At 36.6% G+C, this 26702-nt stretch overlaps 1 long non-coding RNA gene across 1 annotated transcript in view; it reads right to left on the reverse strand.

Moving 5' to 3' along the window:
• Positions 1–26070, reverse strand: part of LOC308338610 — a 78132-nt gene extending 52062 nt beyond the window's left edge. Inside the window, exon 1 of the long non-coding RNA XR_013966422.1 lies at positions 25856–26070. This is a non-coding gene — a long non-coding RNA (uncharacterized lncRNA). The remainder of the gene's footprint in view (positions 1–25855) is intronic.
• Between the last annotated feature and the right edge of the window lie 632 nt (positions 26071–26702).

The raw sequence follows: 26702 nt of genomic DNA on the forward strand, positions 1-26702 counted from the left end.
AGTCCACAGTTTCTCATGTGTTATCTCCCCCTCCGATTTCCCCCAATTCACTTTTCCTTTCCTTCTCCTAATGTTCTCCAGGTTATTCCTTATGTTCCACAAATAAGTGAAACCATATGATAACTGACTCCCTCTGGTTGGCTTTATAGTTCTTCTTTTAGTCACAATAGCTAATAGGTATTAAGAACCTCAAATAAATCCAAGTAGACTTCTCACTGTGGAAAATTTACTTCTTTATGCTAGGGAATCATCCCTTTAAAGACCAGGGATCCCTGTATTTACTCAGTTCAACTTTTATGGCTTTTATTAGTGCTTTAACATTTTACTGTGTTTTACATGCTCTTGGTTAAATAAATTCTGTGATGTATTAAATTATTTTTTGCTAATGAATGCTATTTCAGTTTTATTGTATTGTTATTTGGTTCTGGTGGGTATAGATAAATTGTTGGCTCTGTGTGGGAAGAGCGGGGAGAAGCGCTACTTTTTATTTTGAAACAATTCTAGATTCACAGGAGGTTGCAGCCAGTCCCATGCAGGCTTTCTGCAGTCTCTCCCAAAGTCAACACCGTTCCCAATTACAGTAAAATATCTAAACTAAGAAATTGACATCAGTACAATCCATACCACTTATTTATACTTCCTCAGTTATACATGCAGTCTTGAGTATATGTATATGTAGCTCTACTAAATGTTACCACTTACACAACTATAAGAGTGTGACTATAATATTTGCTATAAGATTTTGATATACAGGAGGACCTGGGTGGCTCAGTTGGGTTAATTGTCTGCCTTCGGCTCAAGTCATGATCCCAGACTCCTGGAATTGAGTCCCACATCGGGCTCCTTGCTCAGCAGGGAGCCTGATTTTCCCTCTGCCTGCTGCTACCCCTCTTTGTGCTCGCTCACGCTCTCTCTCTCTCTCTCTCTCTCTCTCTGACAAATAAAATAAAATAAAAAGATTTTGATATATAACTTTTACCACATTCAGGAAGTCCCCTTCTAGTCCTAACTTACTTTTAAATATTTATTTATGTATTTATTTATTTATTTTAGAGAGGGAGAGAGAAACTGTGTGAGGGAGAGAGAGGGAGGGGAGAGGGAGAGACAGATGGAGAGAGAGTTTTAAGCAGGCTCCACACCCAGCATGGTGCCCAATGCAGGGCTCAATCTCATGACCCTAAGATCATGACCTGAGCTGAAATCAAGAGTCAGACACTTGACGAACAGAGTCACCCAGGACCCCTAAAAATTTATTTTCAATTGCTGTCATTCCATATTGAATGCATTTTTCTGTATCAGCTGAGATATTAATTTTTCTATATTAATGTTTTAATGTGATGAATTACACTGATAGACTTTCTGATGAAAATCATCCTTGCGTAACTAAAATAGAGCCTACTTGATCATGTATTCTGGTTCACACGGTTGGATTCAATACCACAAGTCTCCCTCACATTACCTTTTTAAGCCATAAACGTTCCCTCTCCTGACAACCACTAAGATATTCTCCATTTCTTTAATTTTATTAATAGGATACATAAATGGAATCATATAGTACATGACTTTATAATTTTTTCACTCAGCATAATACCCTTTAGAGCCATCCAAATTTTTACATGTGTTAGTTTATTCCTTTTCATTGCTAAGTAGTATTCTGTGGTATAGATGTACCATGGTTCATTTTTAACCATCCACAGTTGGTTTTTTTTGTTTTGTTTTGTTTTTATTAAATCGTGGATAGTTTCTAGTTTGGAGATCTTATGAATAAAACTGCTATAAACAATTGTGTAATGGTCCTGTACGAAAATAACTCTTCATTTCTATGAAATAAATGTTCAAGTGTATAACTGCTGGTTCTTATGATAAATCCATTTTTAGTTTTGAAAATAATTGCCAAACTACTTTCCAGCATAGCTATAACATTTTACATTCTCCCTGCCACGTCTGAGGGATGCTGTTCCTTCACATGCTTGACAGCATTTGATATTATCACTGCTTTTTATTAGAGCCAGCTTGATAGATGCCTAATGATATCTCATTACAGTTTTAATTTTCATTTCTCTAGTGGCTAATGATGTTAACCATCTTTTCACTTGTTCTTTTGTCATCTACATATCTTCTTTGGTGAAAAAATTGTTTATGGTCTCGTGCCCAGTTTTCTAATTGGATTTTTTGTCTTCTTAATATTGGGTTTTGAGAGTGTTATAAATTCTAGATATTAGATCTCTGCTGGGTATGTGACTTAGAAATATTTCCTCCCAGTCTGCAATTTATCTTTTTATTCTTTTAACAGGGTCATTCACAGAGCAAAAGTTTTTAATTTTTGATTAGATATAATTAATCAATTTTTCCTCAGGGATCATGCTTTTGGGGTCAAGTCTAAAAACTCTCCTTAGCTCTAGAACTTGAATATTTTTCCTATATATTTTTCCTATTTTCCTTTTCTAGAATGTTTATAATTTACATTTTGAATTTTGAGTACAAAATGAGTACATTTTACTATCTTGAGTTAACTTTTGTGGAAGGTGTGAAGTTTAGATTGAGATGTGGTTTTTGTTTTGCTTTGTTTTTTGTTTTTATTTGCCTATGGGTGTCCAATTGTCTATTAGCTTTTTAAAGTCAATCATATACATCTGGCAAACTTACAGAACTCTGGTAGCAGTAGTAACAGTTTGTTGTTGATTCTAATGCTTTTCTACGTAACATTATAGTCTGTAAATCAGAAGTTTTACTTCTACCAGTATTTATCCTTTTTTTTCCCTTGTAGTATTAGCCTGGACCTATCACTCAGTATCAAACTGTTATAATAAGAACAAGCAACTTATTCTTACCCCTGATCCTGAAGAGGAAGCTTCTAAGTTTCTCCGTGAAGTATAATATTTGCTGTAAGATTTTGATAAATCACTTTTACCACATCAAGGAAACTACCTTCAATTTCTAATGTCCTTTAAAATTTTATTTTAAATAACTGGTTGTAGGTATCAAGTGCATTTTCTGTATCAGTAATTATTTTTCTACATCAACATTTTAATGTGATAAATTACATTGATAAATTTCTGATGTAAAATTGTCCTTGCATAACTAAGATAGAGCCTATTTGATCATGTTTTTTGATTCACACAATTAGATTCCATTAGCTAATATTTTAAGATTTTGTTTCTCTATAGAAATGAAGAGTCTATAATTTTCTTGCATTTTTTGAATTATGATTTAATTTGCCTCATATTATAAGGTAAGCAACTTAGCTTTTTGTTTTCTAGAATAACTTAAATAAGAAAGTAATTACTCTTACTTGAAAAATTGGTAGAACACATCTATAAAAACATTGGGTTTGAGGTATTTTAATCATAATTTCAACTTAACACTTATTGGTTAACTCGAGTCTCTCTCTTTCTCTCGTGCACTAATTTTGGTGACACTGTCTGCAAGAACTTTCCATGGATTCAGTATAGTATGCAATATAGCAGATCAATAAGAAAGTCCATCCTTCTAGGGTTCTATGAAGATTACAGAAAGTATGAGAAAAACGTGTCGCCATTTACTCTACCAAGATTCTGGACTCATCGCTAAGGACATTCCCAAGAGTTTTGATTGGACTAGGCAAGCCCAAAGACGGCAGTGTCTTGCTGGTCCCTAGCTATTGAAGCATATAGCTAATTGGCTATTAGTATGACATTTGCTTTTATATTACTGTTCTAGTGTAGTATATTCAATATTTTATTTTCCCACTTAGAGTCAGTTTCCAAATCTCTTTCCTTTATTCCACAACTTTTTTATCCTGGCTGCTTTACTATTTACCTTCTCCTAGTTTAATTTTCACAGATTATTTATTGTTAGCAATCAATAACTTTCCTCAAGGCCAAAATATCTTCTGCCTCTAATTATAACCACCGAGACAGTGGTTATGAGAGGTTCCCAACTGCAGAAGGTATACAATTTAATGTTATTGCATCTGGTTCTTATTGTCTGCTCTGATCATTGCCTATTCTCCAATTCCATTCACTTAATTACTACCATTAACAATAATAATAATTTGAAGAAATGCTTTTTTTCAAAGTAAACTACTTCCCTTCAAATTCTCATTTTTCTGGCAGCATAATTGAATACTATAGCAATTTGCTCAAGCAGTTGCTTGTCTTTACCTCATTATTTATAATCTGAAATGAGGGTAACAGCACCATTTTTCTCCCTGGAATTCTCTCAAATAAAAAGCCATGTGTAGTACAAAATGGAGTTTGTGGTATACACATTTACTTGGCCTGTTTCATGCTAAAGGCAACACAAAATAGCATCTTTTAAGCAAATTTCAGTGCATTACGCAGTATTAATTTCAGTTTGTTTACTAGCACATGGTAAAATTCTCCTGACTGCCACTCAGTGTGTTGAGTTATTTATAAAATAAAGAAATGATAAATAAGATAGAAGGCATCTGCAGTTGAATAGAAAAGAAAATAAACTGGAGTCCTTATGATCTTTTGCTTTCTGCTCTGTGTCCCCTTGAGTATAGTTCCCTTGAATAGACATTAAGAAAGAAACTAATTTCGGATAGAGAACATTATCCATTGATTCAAATTTTTAAAATATTGTTTATTCTCAAGCAATAAAATATATTATAAAAGCTTGAATCCTAATGATACTCATTCAAAATTACATTGAATGTCTACTATTGGCAGGCACTGTGTTCACTTCTAGAAAAAATTCAAGGATGAGCACACCATTGTTCTGCCTCTACGAGCTTACCGGCTAATTAAGGAATAAGGCTAAGGAATAAACAGTTCCAGGGTGTCTGGGTGGCTTAGTTGGTTAAGTGTCTGCCTTCGTCAGGTCCTGGGATCAAGGTCCTGCATTGGGCTCCCTGCTTTGTGGAGAACCTGTCTTTCCCTTGGTCTCTCTCTTTCTCTCATGCATAAATGAATAAAATCTCAAACACACAATACAATACTTTTGATAGTATGCTGTGTTTCCAAAATAGAATGGAGTGACAAAGCATTTAAATTTTCATTTCCATATGGAAACCACAAATTCAAGCTGATCATAATTGGGCAACTATACATCTTAACAATTTGGCAAAAAAAAAAAAAAATATATATATATATATATATATATATATATATACACACATACACACAGAGAATTTGTCTCCTACTACTGCAAATCCAAAAAATAAGAGTATGATCCATATGCAAAGCTGCTGTTGAGGAATTCCAAAACCACAGGTAGTCATCATTATCTATCAATTCCATGGAGCCTTGCTTCCTGGAGTTACTAAAAACCAGACAGGAAGGGGCACCTAAGTGGCTCAGTCAGTTGGGTGCCCACCTTCAGCTCACATGATCAAGTCCTGTGATGGAGCCCTTCATCAGGCTCCCTGCTCAGTGGGGAGTCTGCTTCTCCCTCTTCCACTCCCCTTGCTTGTGTGTTCTCTCTCTCTCTGTCAAATAAATAAATAAATACAAAAAAAAAAAAAAAAAGAAACCCAGACAGGAAAACAGAAAAGCTCTAAGAAATAATAATAATTTCCTTTTTTCCACTTCCTCTCTACCTTCAAAATCCTTTCCTTTTCTGTAGTCCTCTGGAGCTCCCTTCTACTTGTTAGATGGAATGTGGCCCAATTTAAATGTGATTAATAAAAACAATTAGATCTTATAATGTACTCAGTTGAATTTTTGTTATTTAACCATTCTTATTTTTCTGGCTTTTTTTGGTGAATTCCTTTCAACTAGAATATATTATATTTTTATTCAGAAAAAAGTCCATCTCTATTTAAGGAAGAAATAAGTATTATAAAAACTTGAAGGATATAAAGAAGGTACAGAAGCAGATGAGTTGAGAAATATAAGAAATTAAATGATAAAACAGAAAGAGAAATAATAAAGGAGGTCACAAAAATCACTGAAGCAGCTCTACATTCTCTGGGCATTCTATTAACTTTTTGAGATAGTCTAGCAATCATTTTCAAGTACCACAGTTTGGACAGCAATGTTTTGGAGACTTCTAACACTGGGTAACATTTCTAAACAAGATTAGAGGATCCTCAAACTGTCACGGAATTATGAAATAATTGTGACTAGGTTCTTTTTAACAGAAGAAACAATAGCTAGCAAGATTTATTGCTCTTTTTATATACTTCCCGAGTGTTATATTCTTATTCAACAAATGATGAGTCTTGCAGAATAAATATAATTTCAGTGACCTTGAACCAGTCTACTAGTTTAAAAACATTTTATAATTTACTTTGTGCAAAAAGTGTTGTCAGGAAGAATCAAATATTAGAAGTCCAGGACCATATATAATGACTAAAATTAAGAGCGAAATTGGACACCCATATGTATCATGGGCAAAATTTAAAATGAATTATAGATCTAAACATAAAGCCTTAAACTATAAAACTTCTAGAAGAAACAGAAGAAATTCTCAGTGACCTTGAGTTAGGCAGAGTTCTTTGCCTTTTTAGGCAAAGAGACATGAATCATAAAAGATATTTTAATTAAAAAGGAAAATACAAACCAAGAAAATATTTGAAAAACACATACCTGATAAAGGACTGTTACACAAAATATATATTAAAAACTCTCAGATCTCAGCAACAAGAACTTTTTTTAAATGGGCAAAATAGCTGAACATATATTTCACTCAAAAAAAGAATAATAGCTAAGCACTATATAGTCAATGAAACATTTAATTAGATTATCTTTTAATTAAAATATCTGTTGATAAAGAGAGTGTCTTTTGATAAAGTCTAATTTATGAACTTTTTTCTTTTATGGTTCATGTCCTTTACCCAAAAAGGTGAAGAATTCTTTGCCTAACCCAAGGTCACAAAGAATTTCTGTTTTCTTCTAGAAGTTTTATATTTTAGATGTTATATGTTAAGTGAAATAAATTAGTCAGAGAAAGACAAATACTATATGATTTCACTTATATGTGGAATTTAAGAAACAAAACAAACAAGCAAAGGGGGAAGAAAAGAGAGAGGGAAAGAGAGAAGCAAACCAAGAGACAGACTCTTAACTATGGGGAACAAACGGATGGTTACCAGACGGAGGTGTGTGGTGGGATGAGTTAAACAGGTGATGGGGATTAAGGAGTGCCCTTGTGATGAGCACCGGGTGATATAAGGAAGGGATAAATCACTATTATTGTACATCTGAAACTAATACTACACTGTATGCTAACTAACTGGAATTTAAATAAAAATTTAAAAAGAAAAAAGGCTGTATGGTGGGGGTTCCTGAAGATGGTGGGGTAGGAGGATCCCGGGCTCACCCTAACCCATGGACACAAGAAAACAGACACAACAGTACAACTAACTCTGAAAAAGACCTGAACACTGGCAGAACAGCCTTTCCACAGCTAACCACAGAGAAGAGGCTTCACTGAAAAGGGTAAGGAGAGCTTACCCTTGCTGATGGGAACCAAATTCCCAGTATGACCAACCACAAACAGGAGGGACACATTAAAAATCAGCAGGCTTAGCTCCAGAGGAGCTGGAGTGTGATAGAAAACTGAATCCCCACCCTTAATAAAGAGACAGAATAATGACCCCACCAAAATACTAGGAGAAGTGCTTCGAAAAGTGCCTAGGGTACATGGGAAAGAGATTTATTTACTAATCTCGGAGCATATACTGTAGAGTCAGGGATCTTTAGGAGACTTCTCTGGTGGGCACCATTTCTTTCCCCCCACCCCACAGCCCAAATAGCAGGACACTTGCAGGAATCAGCCTAAACACTCTCCACCTATTTTGCTAACACTGTGCACCCAACCTCCATGTTCTCCTGTGGATCCACCCCATTCAACCTGCCCCACTCATCAGTTGTCCCTCCAAAGTAGCTCTTACCTCAAAACACCCAGCAAGGGGCCCTGACAGGGATGGGTACCACTCCAAAGTGACTCCTGCCCTTGGGAAAGGGGAAGATAACCAGACACACCTATGTGCCTGCAGTCTCACCAGCCAAATCTTATAGCTAGCAGTGCAGAAAGCGTGTCCTCCCTATCAGTATGACTTAGCCCCAGCGGATGGACTGATAGCTTGTATCTGGTCTGACTTCTGGCCCCACCCACCAACAAAAACCTCTCAGGGGCTGTACAGGGAGAATACCCTGCAAGCAAATGGGCAGAGGGCAGACGTCTGGTCTGAATCCTGAAACCAGCCAGCTACAAACCTGAAATGCTCAAGACTGGCCCCTTAACACCAAAGGGATCAAAAACTGCCTGGGCATCCACAACAGGCAAAGTGAGCCATTGCACCTGACTAGACTGAAGGCAAACACAACTCAACCACAACAATATGGAGTACATAACCCACACAGGAATCACCTAAAGCTACTGGTTCTGATGAAGAGGGGGCATTGCACTACAGGGCACCACAGGACCTCTTCTTCAATAAGGCCTCTATTTTCAAGATCAGGGGATGCAGTTGACCTTCCTAATATATATAAACAAACACAGACAGACAGAATGATGAGACAGAGGAATATGTCCCAAATGAAACAACAGGACAAAACCTCAGCACGAGAGCTAAATGAAAAGGAGATAAGTAATATACCTGATAAAGAAATCAAAGAAAAGGTCATAAGGATACTCACTATACTTGAGAAAAGAACTGAGGGGCTCAGCAAGACCTTCAACAGAGATAAAAATATAAAAAAGAACCAGTCAGAGATGGAGAACTAATATAACTGAAATAAAAATACACTTAGAAGGAATCAATAGCAGAATAGAGTAGGCAGAACAGATCAGTGGCTTAGAACACAGTGTAAAGGAAAGCAATCAAGCTGACCAGCAAAAAGCAAAAGAATAAAAAGTTACAATAGGTCAAGGAAACTCAGCAACCTCATCAAGCATAATAACATTACCATTATAGGGATACCCAAAGAAAAAAAGAAAGAGAAGGAGGCAGAAAATTTATTTGAAGAAATAATCCCCAATCTGGGAAAGGAAACACATCCAGATCCAGGAGGCAAAGAGAGATCCTAACAAGATTAACCCAAGGACATTCACACAAAACATAGAATAATTAAAATGGCAAAAAGTAATGGTGAAGACAGAATTTCAGGAGTAGCAAGAAAAAAGAAAATGGTTTCATGCAAAGGAAACCCCATAACGCTATAAACTGATTTTTAAGCAGAAACTTTGCAGACCAGAAGACAGTGGCTTGATATATTCAAAGTGCTGAATGGAAAAAAGCTTGCAATCAAGAATACTCAAACCAGCAAGTTTATCATTTAGAATATAAGGAGAGAGAGAGTTTCCCAGACAAACAAAAGTTAAAGGAATTTATCACTACCAAATCAGCTTTACAAGAAATGCTAAAGAGAATTCTTTGAGTGGAAAGAAAGACCATAAGTAGGAATAAGAAAACTAGGAACCACAAAAGCAGTAAAAATAAGTATATCTATAAAAATCAGTCAAGGGACTCACAAAATAGAAGGATATAAAGTATGACACCACATACCTAAAATGTGGGGAGAAGAGGAGTAAAGAATGGGTTCAAACATAAGCAACCATCAACTTAATAGCCTGCCTTATGCAGAAGATGTTATATACAAATGGAATGATAACTACAAATCAAAAATCAATAATGGGGGGGGCGCCTGAGTGGCTCAGTGGGTTAAAGCCTCTGCCTTCGGCTCAGGTCATGATCCCAGGGTCCTGGGATGAGCCCCACATCGGGCTCTCTGCTCAGCAGGGAGCCTGCTCCCTCCTCTTTCTCTGCCTGTCTCTCTGCCTACTTGTGATCTCTGTCAAATAAATAAATAAAATCTTTTTAAAAAATTATTAAAAAAATCAGTAACATACATACAAAAAATAAAAAGTAAAGAATCCAAGTCTATCACTTAAGAAAGTCAACCAATTGGGAGAGAAAAGAGCAAGAGAAGAAAGCAACAAAACTACAAAAACAACCATAAAACAAATAAAAAGATTAAAAGGCAATAAGGACATAATTATCAATAATTACTTTAAATGTAAACAGAGGAAATATTATAGAGTAACTGAATGGATAAAAAACAAGACTAGGGATGTCTGGGTGGCTCAGTTGGTTAAGCGGCTCCCTTCGGCTCAGGTCATGATCCCAGCATCCTGGGATCGAGTCCCACATCGGGCTCCTTGCTCGGCGGGGAGCCTGCTTCTCCCTCTGCCTCTGCCTACCACTCTGTCTGCCCGTGCTTGCTCGCTCTCTCTCTAACAAATAAACAAATTAAAAAAAAAAAAAAAAGCTTTCTCTCTCCCCTTCTTTAAAAAAAAAAAAAAAAACAAGACTAATGTGTATGCTGCCTCTAAGAGACTCGTTTCAGACCTAAAGACACACACAGATTGAGAGTGAAAGGATAGGAAAAAAATTTAACATGCAAATGGAAGCAGAAAGAAAACTGGAGTAGCAATATTTATATCAGAAAAGGGAGACTTTAAAACATGGACCATAGCAAGAGACAAAGAAGGGCACTCCGTATTGATTAAGGGAAATATCCAACATGAGGCTATAACGATTGTAAATACCTATACATCCAACATTAAATACATAAAACTATTAATGGATATAGAGGAAGAAATTCACAGTAATAAAACAATAGCAGGGGCCTCTAACAATCCATTTACATCACTGGGTAGATTATCCAGATAGAAAATTAACAAGGAAACAATGACTCTGAATGACACATTAGATCAGAGGGACACAACAGATACACACAAAATATTTCATCCAAAACAACTGAATGCACTTTCAAGTGCACATGAAACATTCTGCAAGGTGGGGCACATGTTAAGCCACAAAACAAGTCTCAATAAATTCAAAAAGACTGAAATTATATCATGCACCCCTTCTGACCACAACAATATGAACTGGAATTATAATAAAAAATCTGGGGGCACCTGGGTGACTCAGTGGGTTAAAGCCTCTGCCTTCGGCTCAGGTCATGATCTCAGGGTCCTGGGATCCAGCCCCACTCTCTGCTCAGTGAGGAGTCTGCTTCCCTCCCCTCTCTCTGCATGCCTCTCTGCCTACTTGTGATCTCTGTCTGTCAAATAAATAAATAAAATCTTTTTAAAAAAAATCTGAAAATAACACAAATACATGGTGGTTAAATAGCATGCTAATAACATGCTAATAACACAATGAATAGGCCAACCAAGAAATCAAAGAAGATATTTAAAAAAATACATGGAGACAAATGAAAATGAAAACACAAAAATGTTTGGGTCCAAAATCTTGAGATGCAGCGAAAGCAATTCTAAAAGAGAAGTTTATAGCAATACAGGTCTACTTCAAGAAGCAAGAGAAACTTCAAATAAACAACTTAACCCTATATCTAAAGAACCTAGAAAAAGAACAAAGCCCATAGCTAGTAGAAGAAAGGAAATAATAAAGAGTAGGGCAGAAATTATAGAACTAGAGACTTGAAAAGAAAAAAACACAATACAGAAAATTAGTGAAACCGGAAACTGGTTCTTCAAAAAGATAAATAAAATTGATAAACCTTTAGCCAGATACATCCAGGGGAAAAAAAGAGAGAGAGAGAGAGAGTACTCAAATAAAATCAGAAATGAAGGAGAAATAACAATTGATATAACCAAAATATAAAGGATTATAGGAGAATATTATGAAAAATTATATGTCAACAAACTGGATAACCTGAGAAATGGATAAATTCCTAGCTAGAAACTTATACCATTCTAAAACTCAATCAGGAAGAGACAGAAAATTGGAAAAGACAAAGTATAAGGACTAATGCAGAGGATCATAGGGGAAGGGAAGGCAAGCTGAATGGGAAGAAATCAGAGAGGGAGCCAAACCATGGGAGACTTTTGACTCCAGGAAACTTGAGAGTTACAGAGAAGAAGGTGGGTGGGGGATGAGGTAACTGGGTAATGGGCATTAAGAAGGGAATGGGATGTAATGAGCACTGGATGTTATATGCAACTAATAAATCATTGAGCACTACATCAAAAATTAATGATGTACTACATGTTGGCTAATAGAATTTAAATTAAAAAGAAGAAAGTAGAATGTAGCATTTTAAGCATCTGTTAAAATTATAAAAATTTAAAAACTAAACTCTTAAAAAAAATAAAAAATTTAAAAAGACCAAGTACTAGCAATGAAATTGAATCAGTAATAAAACAAACAGACAAAAAAAAACTCCCAATAAACACAAGTCAGGACCAGATGGCCTCACAGGTGAATTTTACCAAACATTTAAAGAGTTAATACATATATTTTCAAATTATTGTCAAAAACAGAAGAGGAAGAAAAGCTTCCAAATTCATTCGTACAAGGCCAGCATTATCCTGATACCAAAAACAGACAAGACACTAAAAAAAAAAAAAAAAGGAAAAGTAAAGAAAGAAAGAAAACTACAGGCCAGTATCTCTAATATAGATACAAAAATCCTCAATAAAATATTAGCAAACTGAATACAGCAATACATTAAAATGTATTATTCACCATGATCAAGTAGAATTTATTCCAGGGATGCCAAAGTGGTTCAATAATTGCAAATCAATGTGATACATCACATTAATAAGAGAAAGCATAAAAACCACATGATAATCTCAATAGATGCAGAAAAAGCATTTGCCAAAGTCAACATCTTTGATAATAAAAACTCCCAAAAAAGCAGGCCCATAGGGAACATACTTCAACAAACACTACATATGACAAGTCCACAGCTAACACCATATTCAATGATGAAAGTGGAAAACTTTTCCTCTAAGATCAGTAACAAGACTAAGATACCCACTTTCACCACTTCTATTCAACACGGCATTAGACGTCCTAGCCAAGCAATTAGGTAAGAAAAAGAAAAAGACATCTGAGTCAGAAAGGAAGAAGTAAAACTCTTTGTCTTTGCAGATGACATGATACTTTATATAGAAAACTCCAAAATTCCACAAAAAAGCTGTTCAAACTAATAAATGAGTGCAATAAAGTAGCAGGATACAAAATCAACAAAGAAAAATCTGTGGCATTTCTAGAAACTAAAAATGAATTATTAGGAAGATAGGAAAACAATCCCATTTACAATTATATCAAAAAGAATAAAAATGCCTTGGGAATAAATTTAACCAAGGAGGTAAAAGACATGTACACTAAAAACTAGAAAAACCTGGTGAAAGATATTGAAGATAACAGAAATAGAAAGATATTCCATGCTCATAGATTGAAAAAATTAATATTGTTAAAATGTCCATACTACCCAAACAATATTCAATGCAATCCTTTTCAAAATTCCAATGGCATTTTCCACAGAACCAGAAAAATCCTAAGATTTGTATGGAACCACAAAAGACCCTGAATAACCAAAACAATCTTAAGACAGAAGGACAAAGCTGGGGGTATCATGCTCCCTGATTTAAAACTACGATAGAGTTATAGTAAAAAGTATGGTATTGGCATTTAAAAAGACAGAGCAATAGAACAACATTGAGAGCCTAGAATTAAACCCACATGTATATGGAAAATTAAATTACGACAAAGGAGCCAAGAACATACAATGGAGAAAGGATAGTCTACTCAATGAACGCTGGGAAAACTGGATAGGAGCATGCAAAAGAACGAAACTAAACCATTATATTATGCCCAATGCAAAAATTAACTTAAAATGGATTAAAAACTATAATGTAAGTTCTGAAACCATAAAATTCTTAAAAAAAAAAAAACAAAAACAAAAAAAAGAAATTCTTAAAATTCCCCTAAGATCCTCTGCATTAGTCCTTATACTTAGTCTTTTCAAATTTTCTATGTCTTCCTGATTCTCTCTCTTCCTGTTAAGCTCCTTAACATCTGTCTTAGTATTAGTTTCTTGGATCTGACCCCAAGGACATGGGGAAACAAAAGTAAAAATGAACAAATGGGATTGCATTAAAGTAAAAAGCATCTGCACAGAGGAAAAAAAATCACTGAAATGAAAACACAACCTCCTGGATGGGATAAAATTTTTGAAAATCATATCCAACAAGGGATTAATACCCAAAATATATAAAGAACTCATATAACCCAACAACAACACCACCACCACAAACAACCCAATTAAAAAAATGAGCAGAGGATTTGAACAGATATTTTCCAAAGATGACATACATATGGACAACAGGTACATGAAAAGATGTTCAATATCACTATTAGGGAAATGCAAAAGACAAATACCATATTATTTTACTCATATGTTGAATCTGAAAGAAACAACATAAGCAAACAAAACAAAACAAAAAACTCAAAGATACAGAAAACGGACTGGTGGTTACTAGAGGGTAAGGATATTGAAGGTGGGCACAGTCGGTGAAGGGGGTCAATCATATGGTGATGGATGGTAACTAGACTTTAGTGGTGGTCACTGTGTAGTGCATACAAATGCTGAATTATAATGTTTTATGCCTAAAACTATAATGTTATATATATACCCATTTTACCTCATTAAAAAAAAATGGAGAAGGAAGAAGAGGAAATCCTACCATATGTGACAACATAAATGAGCCCTGAGGAAATGATGCTAGGTGAAATAAGCTATCATAAGACAAATGCTACATGATACCACTTATAGGACGTATATAAACCAATCAAACATTTAGATGCAGAGAATAGAATGGTAGTCACCAGAGGCTTAGAGAAGGGAAAATTAGGGAGCTGCTATTCAAGGGGTATAAAGTCGGGGTTACGTAAGATATTCACTTTCTCAGTATCTGCTGCATAATATCATGCACATAGTTAATAATACTCTCTGGTACACTTAAAATTTTGTTGAGACAGTGTAGATCTCATGTTAAGTGTTCTTACTACAATAAAAAAATAAAGTTAAACTACTAACTTTAAAAAGGGTTAAACAATGAATCTTGGAACACTGAAAAAATAAAATTTTAAAAAATGTGTATGACATGATAAAAAATAATTTTAAAAAAAAAGGGAAAGGAATATGTTTGAGTCCTTACGGAATCAGTTTCAATATGTGAAAACGTTGGCAGAAGTGCTTCAGAGATTTAAAAGACAAAGAAACAAGAGTCAGAAAAACAGAAAATTAGGATGAAGGAGTTCTTACAAAAGACCTTGTCATGTTATGGCCTGTTTACTAAGATAATTAAAACATACTAGAAAAGAGATATAAAACCCCCAGAAAGAAAAAAGTTAAAAAGTCAAAAATCTTAAAGAGCCCCCCAAATTAGGAAACCTACAAAAATGTGCTGCACTTTTGCTATACCCATTTTCTCTGGTCCAAGTTAAAGTTGAAAACCAAACCAAAACAAAAAACAATAGCGAACTGATCTTAAAAATAACGATAAACAATCATGAAATCATCATAGCAGGTTCACTTAGGGCTCTGACCTAGAAACGTATTGAAGGAAAAAAGCCTCTTAACAAACACACCATATTTAAACATCCAACAAAGCCAAACATATGTAATTCATATGAAAATCAGGTCAAGGTTTATTTCATCACAGATAAAATTCAAGAAAATCAGAGAGTAAGAATTGGGTACAATAAGTTCAAAGAAACAGAGTCAAAATTTGAGTCAGACGACAAGTGACAATCACTCAGCATATAAGACAGAGAAGTAATTGCCCAACAACTCTTTCTTGGAGTCTGGTAAAGAAAATATTTGCTCCAGATGTAAAGGAACAGTCACAGAGCACCATATAAAGAGTCGAGTTTGAGGCTATGACCCAGAGCTTCTAAGTCAAGTATTTGTGTCATTCTTGCACAGGATTAGAGCTTTTCCAAGTGTATTTCTGCAAACAAGCAGGCACAGTGAACTGGACACAATGCTGAGGAAGTGGAAAATAAGCTTTTTTGAGCCATTATTTAGATTTCTGCCACACTTAAAAGCGTAAAAGAAATTTCTGCTTTCTGAACCTTAACGGACATTTAAAAATCAAGAGGTAATTCTGTTCTTGAAATTCACTAGTCTTCCTTTCATACAGAATTGGAGTCCTTATAGATTTTAGGCATTAGTCACAAGTACTGTGAAAACCCCATCAACCTGCAGTTAGCTGACTGACCTAGAGAATTGAGGATTGATTCAGGAATGATTAAAGAGGAAGGGCAAACATAAAAACAATTGAGTGGGCCTGCATGTCATTTCAACTGGCAAAAAAAAAAGTAAATTGATTTTAAGGACAATCCATACATTGTACATTGTGGTAGAAAATGTAGAAATTAATTTGAAAACAGTAATTTGGTAACAAAAAGAGAGAAGTAAAGTTACAGTTTTGTAATGAGGCTAGAGAAATGAATGAGAAAGCCGAGCTGACATTACTCTCCTTCCAGGAGGTATAAAAAAATAAAAAAACCCTGCTAATTATCTACCCAATATCGATTCTCCCTTTCTTACAACAAAAACACTGTATTGTTGGGGTGACATAGCAGAAAATAGACTGCACTGTTATCTGAAGACATGTTATTTGACGCTTATGAAGAATGGCTGAAACAAATAGCTTTCTTTGGTGAGATGCTTCCAGAAAGCTGTTGAATATCCTTTCAGACAAAAAAAAAAAAAAGGTACTAATAGCCTACAAATTATAATAAAGTACTAGAAATTGTCCCTAACAGCAGCAATAAGCTTAGCTAAAAATTAATTACCATACCATATCTCCCAGCATCCCTTGCTGATGTGATCTGTGGCACATAAACACAGGGCATTAGATGGGGCTTCTAGAAAAGTTCTTCAAGCAGGTCTGACTCATCGAGAACTCATGTCATTTTTATTTTCCCCTTTCATCCTTCTAAAATGCAGATTCAATAGCTAGAGCCCCTTTGTGATCATGGAATGATCTTTTTTCTTTTATAATAATTACACCCAAGACAGGGCTTGAACTCACAGCCACCGAGATCAAGAGCCACATGCTCTATGAACTAAGCCAGCCAGCCTCCCCAGTCATGGAATGATTTTGAAAATGAAGCCACAAGTTAATGACAGAGAAACAGGAAGGTAGAAGTCCTGTTGCTGATGAAATTATGGAGTCACCCACCTGATCCAAGACTGGCTACGTCATGCCAGTATTCATGAACTCAGCCTTCATGCCAAGTAAGAAAAAAGCAAGCTACTTATCTTATTTAAACCATTGGTTTTCAAGGTTTCTTCTGTGAGAAGGTTTTTGCATTGCCCAATTGGCTGACAGGGTTTGTGGGGCTAGTGGAGCTAAGTAAGAGTATTGTGTTAGGTTCTCAAAGGCTTGCATATATTATAATAGGGCTAAGTCACAAGCAAATGCCCTTCATAATGAAAAGGGAGCTGAAAGAACCTCCCTGAACATGTGGAGCTTTTCCTCTTACTTAATTATATTAATAAAGTATACCCAATTTTTGCTATCAAAATAAATTTATATTGCCCTCCTACACTTGAAGATGGGATTTGAGTGGTGGTCTGAGTTTTCGAATAAGCTGGCCCAGCTACAAAACCTGGCTCTAGACCCAAAAGTGTAGAAATCAAACAAACAAAAGCTAAATACATTGGATGTCATCAAAATTAAAACTTCTGCATATAAAAGGATACGATCAAGGGAATGAAAAAGATATCCCAAGAGTGAGGGGGGAAAATATAATTGCAATCATATACATTTCCTGGACCCTTACAAAAGAAATCTCCAAAACTCAAGATGACAATATCTCAGCCCATCGGTGATAGAGGGACTGGAATAGTCGTACTGCCATAGTCCATGCAATGCAGTGAACTTGGAGTAAGCCACCGTCATGTCATGAGCTTCCCTATCTGCTATCATGTGGGCCTATTTTGTATCATTATCACTGTGTATGCTTTGGTTCTCTTGCTTTTTGTTTGTTTTAACGACGCTGATCAAGGTGAAACCAATATAGCACAAGAAAACCTTTTTTGTTCTTGAGTTTCAAACAACAGTGATCAGTTAGCCTGACTTCTCAGAAGCCACTTACATCTTTTATTCTATTTGTTCTAAAAGATCAAAAACAAAAACCAAGTTCAGCAATATATTAGATTAGTGTGTTTCTTGCTTGACCTAAGTCGGCATATGCCCAACTCTAATTCAGTTCATTTTGAATGATTTCATTTGGACAGTCTGAAAGAGTAAACAGAACAGATCTCAGACCAACTGTATCAATTAAAATTCTCTTTTGCTTGGAAACCAGGTTTTAATGAATAACACATATATCTCCAAGCCATGAACAAAGGGGAGATGCAGGTGTAGAGAAGAACAAATGGCTTATGAGTAACATAAACTCACAAAAACTGGTAAATTAAGGTTTTTTAATTTTTAAAGAAGTCTACTTCATGTTAAAATCAGTGACTTCAGTACAGGCATACTTTGGAGATATTGCAAGTTCGGCTCAGACCTTGCAATAAAGTGAATTACACAATAAAACTATTCAAATGAACTTTTTGGTTTCCTAGTGCATATAAATGTTTGCACCATCTGTAACTTATTAAGCATGAAATATCATTATGTCAGAAAAAACCACAATGTACATACCTTAATTTTAAAATACTTTATTGCTAAGAAACCCTCATCTACGCTTTCAGCAAGTTGTAATCTTTTTGCTGGTGGAGAGTCTTGCTTTGATGTTGATGGCTGTTGATGGATCGGGTGGTAGTTGCTGAAGGCAACTCAGGGGTGGCTGAGGCAATCTCTTAAAATCTCTTAAAATCAGGATAACAATGAAGTTTACTGCATCATCAACTCTCTCTTTTTAATGAATGATTTCTCTGTGGCATGTGATGCTATTTGATAGTATTTTGCCCACATTCAATCTTCTTTAAAAAATTGGAGTCCATCCTGTCAAATCCTGCTGCTGCTCTATCAACTATGGAAAATCCTAAATTCTCTGTTGCCACTTTGACACTCTTCACAGCATCTTCACCAGCAGTAGAATTCTTCAAGAAACCACCTTCTTTGCTCCTCATCCATTCAGATTTTATCCTGAAATTGCAGCAATTCAGTCCCATCTTCAGGCTCCACTTCTAATTCTAGGTCTCTTGCTATTTCCACCACCACATCCGCAGTCGCTTCCTCCACTGAGGTCTTGAACCCCTCAAAGTCATCCATGAGGGCTGGAATCAACTTCTTCCAAAGGCCTGTGAATGTTGATATTTTGATCTCTTCCTATGAATCAGAAATGTCTTTAATGGCATCTAGACTGCTGATTCCTTCTCAGAAGGTTTTCCATTTACTTTTTCCAGATCCATCAGAGGAGCCACTATCTGTGGCAGCTAGGGCCTTACAAAATGTATTATTTAAATAATAAGACCTACTACTACTACTCGATCCGTTGCAAAACGGGTATTGTGCTAGCAGGCCTGAAAACAACATGACTGTTGTCCCTCCCCAGCAGAGTCCTTGGGTGATGAGGTGCTTTGCCAATGAGCAGTACAATTTTGAAAGGCCTCTTTTTTTCTGAGAAGTACGTCTCAACAGTAGGCTTAAAATAATCAGTAAACCATGTTGTAAACAGATGTTCTTTCATCCAGTTTTGTTTTTTTTTTTTTTTTTCCTTTTATAGAGTTCAGGCAGAGATGGTTTGGCCTAATTCTTAAGAGCCCTGGGATTTTTTTCAATGGTAAATAAGCACTGGCTTCACTTTAAAGTCACCACCTACATTAGCTCTTTAAAAAAGCTCTTAAAAAAAGCTCTTCAAGCTTTGAAGCTAGGCATATCCTCTCTGGCTAGGAAAGTCCGAGATGGTATCTTCTTCCAATGGAAAGCTATTTCATGGACATTGAAAATCAGTTGTTAAAGTGCACCCATCTTCATTAATTACCTGAGCCAGAACTTCTGGATGGCTTGCTGCTTCACCTTGGACTTTCAGGTCATGGAGATGCCTTCTTTCCTTAAACCTCATGAGCCAACATCTGCTTGCTTCAAACTCTTCTGCAGCTTCCTCACCTCTCTCAGCCCTCACAGAATTGAAGAGAGTGAGGACCTTGCTCCGGATTAGGCTTTATCTTAAGGAATGTTGTTGCTGCTTTGATCTTCTATCCAGACCATTAAAGCTTTCTCTGTATCAGCAAAAAGGTTGTTTTACTTTCTTATCATTCGTGTGTTCATATATTCACCGGCACAATACTTTTAATTTCCTTCAAGAACTTTTCCTTTTCATTCACAACTCAGCTAACTGGTGTAAGAGACCTAGTTTTCAGCCTCTCTTGGCTTTCAACATGCCTTCTTATGATTTCTAGCTTTCAATTTTTATGCTTAATGATGTCTAGCTTTCAATTTAAACTGCGAGACATGTGACTCTACCTTTTATTTGAACACTTACAGATCACTGTAGGATTATTAACTGGTCTAATTTTATTACAACAGTAACATCAAAGATCACTAATCACAGATTGCCGTAACAAATACAATAATTTAAAAGTTTGAAATATTGTGAGAATTACCAAAATGTGATACAAAGTGGAACAAATACTGTTAGAAAATGGTACTGATGGGGTACCTCAGTCAGTTTTGGCTCAGGTTATGATTTCATAGGTCCTGAGACTGAGCCCCAAATGAGGCTCCATGCTCAGTGGGGAATCTGCTTGAAGATTCTCTCCCTGTACTCCTCCCCACACTCTCTCCCACACTCACTCTCTCTTTTTCTCAAATAAGAAAATAAATCTTTTTTTTTTTTTCAATTGGCACTGATAAACTTGCTCAATGTAAGATTGCTACAGACCTTCAATCTGTATTTAATTTTTTTTTTTTATTTGACAGAGAGAAATCAGAGCTAGGCAGAGAGGCAGACAGAGAGAGGGGGAAGCAGGCTCCTGCCGAGCAGAGAGCCCGATGCGGGGCTCGATCCCAGGACCCCGAGACCATGACCCGAGCTGAAGGCAGAGGCTTAAACCACTGAGCCACCCAGGTGCCCCTTCAATCTGTATTTAAAAAAAAAATGTCTGCAAAGCATAATAAAGCAAAGTACAATAAAGCAAGTATACTCTATTGTTTTTATATACTGATCTTTGTTAGAAGACAAAAAATATTACATAGGCTATTTTAACAGAAAGGGTTTAATATAAAGAATTAAACTGGGTAATAGATTCTTTATAACTGAAGAACTGAAAACAGAAAAATTAAAGAAGAATAAGGTGTCATGAAACTAGGAACTACAGAAAGTTAGGTAAATGAAGATGTTGGAACTATTAAAATTAGAACTTTGGACAAGAAGTCACATACAGTAAATACTTAGAAAAGGGTATATTCCTTAACTGGAGCAGGTGTCTTTGAATTTAGAGGAGGAACCCATGGGTCATTGAGTCAGACTTCTCAGAAGGGAGGCTTAATGGCAGCTTTAGTGTCCGCAATGGGCATGATGAGACTTAGTTCTTCAAAAGTTGGAAAAATCTACAAACTGGATTCAATTTCTTCTATCAAAATAAAGTGTCAGTGATAGATGGAAGAAATGAGACTGTTGTGATATTAGCAAGAACCCAGTTTGACAACAAATAAGAAGAACATTTTTCTTCTTTCTCCTCCAGCTTTGAAGTTCTCTCTGGTGCACCTTTTTGTCAGAGTCTGAGAGCCAACTGGCAAAGAAATCCTATTAGCAGAATCCAGCCCTGATATCACAAAGAAGAGGTTCAATGTGAGTTTGGACTTGAGACATAATAGCTGAATAACCAATGCAATCTAGCCCCTTGGCTACTCAGCACTCATTCACACTCTACATATATTTGAACTTCCATACATACAGCAACAGAAAGAACTCCATATGTGCACCTAACGTGATGGAACTATCCCTTGGACAGATGAAAGCATTCTCATCCTCTCCCCAAAATACTGAGATGCAAATTTCCATCAGTCATTGTATTCTTCTCTGAACTATGTTAACTATACTTCAAATTCAGTCAACATTCTAAAGACTTGGTTGTAAACTTTATTCTAACAAAACTTGCATACAATTGTAAAGAAAAGGAAAAGAAAGGAAGGTGAATATGTACACACACACAAGAAGATACATATAGCCGCAGCAGTCTTCATTTCTGTAATGGTCATGCAGCTGTGGTTGATATTTATAACCCCTTTCTTCTACATTTCATTCATGTTTCCTTTGTCCCCACCAAGTCCTCAGCTAGTCAGGATTCTCTGATTTATGTAGTGAACCAAACCTTCCTTTCTGAAGATACTAAATCTCCAGTTGTCCCATCTTTTTTAATTTCTATGGTTTTCTATTAGCTTTTTACTCTTAGACAGGATGTACCACAAAAACTCCAAAGAACTACCTTGGTTCCATATTCTTCTACCAAAGTCTGAACTTTTGTTTCCCCCTACAAAATTCACATATTGAAAGCCTAACACCCAAGGCAATGGTATTAGGAGGTGGGGCCTTTGGAGTGTGATTAAGGGCAGAACCCTCACAAATGGGATTAGTGCCTTTAAAGAGAGAGCTCTTGTTTTTCCACCATGTGAGAACACAACAAGAAGTCTGCAATGTTAGAGAGAGTTCTCAACTGACCATGTTGACATCCTGATCTCAGAATTCCAGCTTCTAGAACTGTAAGAAATACATTTCTGTTATTTATAAGCACCACAGTATATGGTATTTTGTTACAGTAACGCAAACAGACTAAGACATACTCATTGCCCCTGTTGTGTAGAAGGAACCCAGTTTCCTATTGGAAATCAGGATCCATGTCCCCAAACAGAGTAACCTCCTTCTTGACCTGTTAATTCAATGACATGAAGACCCAAGCAGCCAAGTGGCAGTCTCATCTTTTAGTTCAACAGAACTATTGTTGGGTCCCCCTTGGAAATCAAGACCACCAAACCATCTGTAAACCAGGCTCAAGGTTTGTTCCTCCTCAGCCATAAATTCATAAGAAATTTTCCATGAAGCCATAGGTATGGAAGAAAGAAAAGGATAATACAATAGTAGTTAGTGTTGAAGGAGTCCGAGGTACCTCCTCACACAACTTCCTTGTGCCTTTTGGCACAAGCTCAAGCTCAATTTCTTATTTACCACTTATTTTCACTTAATAATTGATTTCTGTTGCTCATGCCTAAATTTTATAGCTTGCTAGCTCAGAGAACATCCAGTTTACTATGGAAATCTTGGGTCACCTAGTCACTTGATGTCCAATGATTAGACATGGAGGCCTGATAGCAAACCCAGAGATATTCCTCTAAAGAATAGTCATCCGTAAAAGATAGCATGGAGGGGAACCTGGTGGCTCAGTCAATTAAACATCCAACTCTGGGTTTCAGCTCAGGTCACCATCTCAGGAGCCCCTGTGATGGGCTCCACACTCAGTGAGGCGTCTGCTTGAAATCCTTTCTCCCACCCTCCCCTCCACCTCTAGCCTCCCCCTGCTCACTCGGGTGCTCTCACACGAGCTCTCTCTCTCTCTCTCTCTCAAATACAAGAAAGAAAGAAACAAAGAAAGGGAGTCTGTGCTCAAAACTCTATTGACTTCTGTCCTATAATTCTCCTAATATCCAAAAAGTATTTGCCAAAGACTCTGTAGTGAATCCCTCTATTCCATGTGTTTTTCAAGTATCATCAGATCTGCTACGTCATAAAGCTTAAGGGGAAAAGAAGTTCTCACTGCTGCTTGAACTTGCAGCAGAGCCTTCTTTTGAAGTCCCCTTCAAAACCAACAACCTACAGCTTATTCTGTAGGAGGTATCATACTCAAATATATGTTGCCTCCAGAATCCAAAAAAGTCTACCCAGCATTGTGCCTCTTTTTGTTGGTTGGTGGTAGAAGCTGCAGCAACTTGTCTTTTATTCTTGAGACGGTGTCTCAGAAATTTCACTGAGCTGGTGGGTCTCTGAATTTTCATGGGGTTTATAACTCATTCTGTTTTTCTCAGCTCTTACTAAGGCATCTAAAGAACTTGTTATTTCCCGCTCATAAGAGACAATGAACATAATCTTAACCAATGTAGTGGAGAAAAGTGAGGTTATTTGAAATGTCAAGACAATCACTGTGGAAGATACTAGAATAGAAAGCAAGAAAATTAACAGAGCCCTGAGGAAGGAAAGTATATTGTTGGTCCTACCACTCAGAAGCAAACTACTTTGTGTGGTTCTTGCAAATTATTATGGAAGGTAAAAGCATTTTGCAGGTCAATAGCTGCATACAGATATTGATTTGTTTCAGTTAAAGGCACCACACCTGGAGCAACGGCTATAATTGAAGTCAACACCTGATTAAATGCATGATATTCCATGGCCATTTTCCAAGATCCATCCCACTTTTACAGAGTCCAAACAAGCAAATTAGAGATCTGATTTGTATCATCAAACATGCATCTTCTAGGTCTTTAATAGTGGCAATAATCCCTGAAATTTCTGCAGAGATACATAGCACTGCTTTTGTTTACCATTCTGGCAGGAAAGAGAAATTCTATGGGCATTCATTTGATTCTTCCTATAATGTCATTACAAGTCCAAGAACCTTTGTATTGATTGTTCCAGTTGACAAATGTGTCCATTCAAATTATATATTCAATAACTTAGGAAAGAATTATAGGCGAAGACAGTAATTCAAATTTAGGCCAAAATTATAGAGATAGAGGGGTGCCTGAGTGGCTCAGTGGGTTAAAGCCTCTGCCTTCAGCTCAGGTCATAATCCCGGGGTCCTGGAATTGAGCCCCACATCAGGCTCTCTGCTAGGCAGGGAGCCTGCTCCCCCCCACCCCCGCCTCTCTGCCTGCTTGTGATCTCAATCTCTCTGTCAAATAAATAAATAAATAAATAATCTTGTAAAAAAAAAAATTATAGAGATAGAGATAGATAGATATTGACCACCATGAGCCCTACTCTGATGAGTGGACCATAATGGCATTTCGGTTCTCTTGGATTTAGCATCAATTCAGAGCCAGCATGTAACAATCTTTTCAAAAGTCTGGGTATTTCCTTTTTCCTACTGTTCATTCACTTTAGCAAAATGCTACAATTCCCTTCGGAGAAAGCTTGGAGGAAGATTCGCATTCTGAAAAATTTTCTGACATGGTTTTATAGCTCAAAAATATGTGGGATTTTGATAAAAGCATTTATGATAGAGCAAAAAGATGACAAAATGTTTATTTTCATTCAAAAAATACTTGTTGAGTGCCCACCAGGCCTTATTAAAGTTGATGGATATGAAGAAGTGTATTCAATATCTTGCATTTTAGTAAGAAGAAAAATAATAAAATACTTGAGTATTTTTAAATTATGATAGGTTTACCAAAAGGAATGAACAAGATGATTTATTAGAGCTATCAAAGGGAGATCTGGTGGGAGGCACATCAAACAGAGTGGTTGGCAAAGGCCAATCTGAAAATGTAAAATTGAGGTTAAAATGTGAAAGAAGCAATAGAACCAGTTATGACAAGAACTGAAAAAATAGGTTCTCAGGCAGAAAGAACAAGTCTCTCAGAGACCCTGAGTTAGGATGTGCCTGGGTGCTTGAAGCACTGTGAGCCAAAGAGGTGGTAGGAGATGAGGTTAGAAAGACAAGCAGAGGCCACCATAAGGTTCTTAGAAGCAAGAAATGTGTATAGTTATTTCTGCTATAACAAGACATATGCATTTTTTAAGATTTATTTTATTTATTTATTTTATTTATTTTATTTATTTAGAAGCAGAGAGAAAGCATGAGCAGGGGAGGGGCAGAGGGAGAAGCAGACTCCTCGCTGAGCAAGGAACCTGATGTGGGTTTCAATCCCAGGACCCTGAGATCATGACCTGAGCTGAAGGCAGATGTTTAACCAACTGACCCATCCAAGAGCCCCAAAACACATATATTTCTAAAAACCACTCTACTATGCCAAATCACATAATAAAGTCACAGGTTTTAAGGGAAAATACATGGCTAAAGGTAAAACACTTAAAAATTTTGTTGTGACACTTTAAAAACTGATTAAAACATAATAAAACAGCACATTTTTAGTGATTAATGGCATAAATACTACAATAACTACATACCTGAAGCTTGCTCATGGAAGCAGTCCTCCGAAGGGTTGCAGCTCTGAGTTTTGGGTGGGGGAAGGAGGGTTATCTGAAATCCAGGGAAAGCAGTAACACCTGATGTGGACAGGTGTGGCCCATAACCCACAGTGAACTGAGGTCGCTGGGAGAGCACAGGGTTGAGGTGTGTGCATGCATGCTTCTTTCACTGGGTGCAATTTCTGCATTCATCTGGTGTTTTTCAAACATTAGCAAATATGAAACTCACTGTGCTCAAATATATCTATCACTTTTTCAAAACAAGCCTTTTGGCAGGACTGTTTTATTCTAATTATAGGAGAAGCCACTGGAAAGTTTTAAAATAGCAGAGTGGCATAATGCAATTGTGCTTTAAAAGATCTCTTCAGCTTCTCTGTGGAGCATGATTATAGACCAGGATGAATGGCATTTACTGAGTTGGAAAATACTGAGAAAGGAGCAGATTTCAAGGGAAATGGTAGTGGGAATGACAAGTAGGCAGGTGGGTTTGCCTCCAACCTCACTGGAAAAGTCAGAATAGAAATATGACCTGCATCTGTGGAGTAGTTAATGCGATAGGGACCACCTGAGATAGTCTAGGGGCGTAGAAGGCCCAGGCCCTTTCTTATCACCACAAGCATGAAGTAGAACCACAGTTCTACTTTTCTTATTCTGTTTGGGTATCAGGTTTCCACATAGAGTTACATCAAAAAAACAGAGAAGGAGACAGAGGGGAGAGAAGTAAAGAGAAGGAAGGAAGAGAGGGAGGGAGGGAGGGAGGAAGGAAAGAAAAAGAAAAGAAAGGAAGGAAGGAAGGAAAGAAGGGAGGAAAGAAGAAAAAAAAAAA

Source organism: Martes martes, assembly GCF_963455335.1.
Source record: "Martes martes genome assembly, chromosome: 2".
In the NCBI taxonomy this organism is placed as follows: domain Eukaryota; kingdom Metazoa; phylum Chordata; class Mammalia; order Carnivora; family Mustelidae; genus Martes; species Martes martes.